At 52.4% G+C, this 2,719-nt stretch overlaps 1 pseudogene; it reads left to right on the top strand.

Annotated features, from left to right (window-relative positions):
* Positions 1–364: 364 nt before the first annotated feature.
* On the top strand, positions 365–2,106 carry LOC109375219 (coronin-7 pseudogene; annotated as a pseudogene).
* The last annotated feature ends 613 nt before the right edge of the window (positions 2,107–2,719 follow it).

The following is a 2,719-nucleotide window of genomic DNA, read 5'->3' as shown; positions in this document are numbered from 1 at the left end:
TGAACTTACTTGAAAACTGTTTGGCTGGCTCCAGAGCCAAGAGTGAATCGATGAAATGTAGACCAGAACAGCATTCTGTCACTTCTTAAAAAAAAAAAAAAAGAAAAGAAATGGAAAAAGGCTGCAGGTGGGCGCTTGAGTTATTGTTTTTCTAAATTCAGTGATAAATATTACCTCTCAACTACCACACAATGCAATAAGTTTGGAAAACAACAATGGACCATCATCCTCCTCATGCTGCTCTTTATTTTGTCAATAATTACATCAAAAAATGCGGGAGTGGAGGCTGTTGGCAGTGCGCCTGAGGGCGCTGGCCCCAGTCCTGGAAGCTGCATCCCTCCCCTCCCCCCTAATCCCTGCCACCATGAGCCGCTTCAAGGTGACTGAGTTCCAAAGCACGGAGGCCTGGCCACCCCTCCTTGAGGCCTAGATCAGCAACATTGAAGCAGGAACCACCCCCACTTGTGGGAACCATATCAAATCCAGCTGCAGCTTGATTGCCTTCAACTCCCGCCATCCAGATGTGCTAAGCATTGTGGCTCTGGAAGACCAGGGAGAGGACAAGGGACATGTGACTCACTGGGGATGCCATTCAGACCTGGACAGACTTGGACTTCTCTCCCTTCGATGACTTCCTCCCGGCCATGGGATCAGCCCACAGGACAGTGAAACCGGGGCGGCTTCCCGCCTCCAGCCATGATCTACTTTCAGGGCTGGTGCTGGTGCTGGACCCTGAGGACACCCAGGTTTAGGTGTTGCAGTTCCACTCCAGCATGGATGACGTCCTGATTGGGGCACTAGGCATGTCTATGAAAGTGTGGGACGTGGCCAAGCAGCAGCGCCTCCCAGAGTTGGCGGCCCTCAGGGACCTGGTGCAGGGCACTGGTCTGGAGCTGAGGTGGAGGCCTGGTGGACACAATGTGCGGTTGCAGCTCTGTGACCCCAGAACAAAGCCCGAGGCCTCCCAGGACACACAGGTCCACGAGAACAGCAAGGGTGGGCGCTGATGTGGACAGACACCCAGCAGCACCTTGTGTCCAGTGGATTCTGCCAGCTGAGTGAGCGTGAAGTGAAGCCGGGGGCACCCGGCTGTGCTCACAGGCTACACAGGGGAGATCTACCCTCTGCGCTTCCACGCCCTGGCAGCCGAGGTGCTGGCCTCCTCTTCTTGTGATCTTACCATTCGGACCTGGGACCTTCAGGCTGGAGTCGGGCAGCCAAGGCTGCAGGGCCACTGGGACCGTGCTTTAGCCTGGCCTGGAGTCCCCGTGAGTAGCAGCGGGCCACTGTCTGCAAGGATGGACGCTTGCAGGCCTATGAGCCACAGAGTGGCCGTCAGCACCTTCAGGAAGGCCCAAGGCCGAGGGGGCCCATGAAGCCCATGTTGTCTGGGTGTGTGATGATCACTGCCTGCTGGTTGTCTGGCTTTGACAGCCAAAGCGAGTGCAGCTACTCCTGTACTTGGTCAAGGCCCTGGCCAGTGGCCCCTTGGCAGTGCTGGGGCTGAACATGGCTCCTTCCATCCTGCTCTCCAGCTAAGACCCAGACACTGGCCTGGTGCTACTCATGGGCAAGGGCATCACCCACATTTTTCTGTACAAGCTGCTCCCCGAGGCCCCTTTCTTCCCAGAGTGCGGCAGCTTCATGTCCATCACCCAACCCGCACAAGGGCTTGGTCCTCCTGCCCAAGACAGAGTGTGATGAGCGCAAAGTGGCATTTGCCTGATGCCTGCGGCTTCACCAGACCTCCCTGAAGCCTGTCGCCTTCTGGCTGCTCTAATTCAGAAAAGAGTTCCTGTGGGATGATGTGTTCTCAGACAGGGCAGTGAGCTGGGAGCCGGTTCTCAGTGCCAAGTCCTGGCTGGGAGGCGCTAACAAGCAGCTGCGGCTTCTCAGCCTTCAGCCTCTTGGCATGACCCAGGTGAGCCAGGCACTCCAGTGGGCCCCATCCTCAGGGCTCTACCTGGAAAAGAAGCCACGGTGGCAAAGCTGGGGAACCGAGAGGACCCGCTGCCCCAGGACTCCTTCAAAGATGTGGACGAGCATGAGTGGGACTCGCCTGCCCACCAGCCACCTCTGGCTTCACCTGCTACTGCTACCTCCTAGAACCACGTAGTGCCCCTGCGCACCCCATACCTTACTCTCAATTGGAAGGCACCTCTTGGCCCTGCCACACCTCATCCCAGATGCCCTGGCTTTCTGTGGGCCTCAGGTACTCCTGTGCCCTTTGGGCTCCGCTACAACACTTGTGAATTGTCTGTACCTCTATTGTCTGCTGCTATTATTATAGTAATTATCTCATTTGATCCCACAGCTACTCTGAATGATAAATAGCTTGAGAGGCCGCTGAAATTTTTGTGACCAACCTTTCATGTTAAAAAGAAAGAAATGAAGGCCCTGAAATAATAATAAATGGTTTTGAAGGAGCAGAAAGTTCTGTTTCATTTTTATCTTTTATTTTTTAAACTAAAATAGATTATTATAACTTCATTTCTATTGTATTTGTTCATAATAGCAGGATGATTATGACTTAATTTTTTTAATCTAGTTATTGACATAATGGAGTGATAGATATTCAGTACACACTGGTCTGCTGAGCTAAACTGTGATTGTTTCTTCTTTACACCTTTAAGATGCTGTTCTCAGTATAAAAATAACCTGCTCATTTGTAGTGACCTTTTATTATTCAGAGTGTTTTTTTTTTTACTATATCTGAAAA

Source organism: Hipposideros armiger, unplaced genomic scaffold, assembly GCF_001890085.2.
Source record: "Hipposideros armiger isolate ML-2016 unplaced genomic scaffold, ASM189008v1 scaffold_917, whole genome shotgun sequence".
NCBI classification, from domain to species: Eukaryota; Metazoa; Chordata; class Mammalia; order Chiroptera; family Hipposideridae; genus Hipposideros; species Hipposideros armiger.
This window is presented reverse-complemented; position numbering and strand designations above follow the sequence as displayed.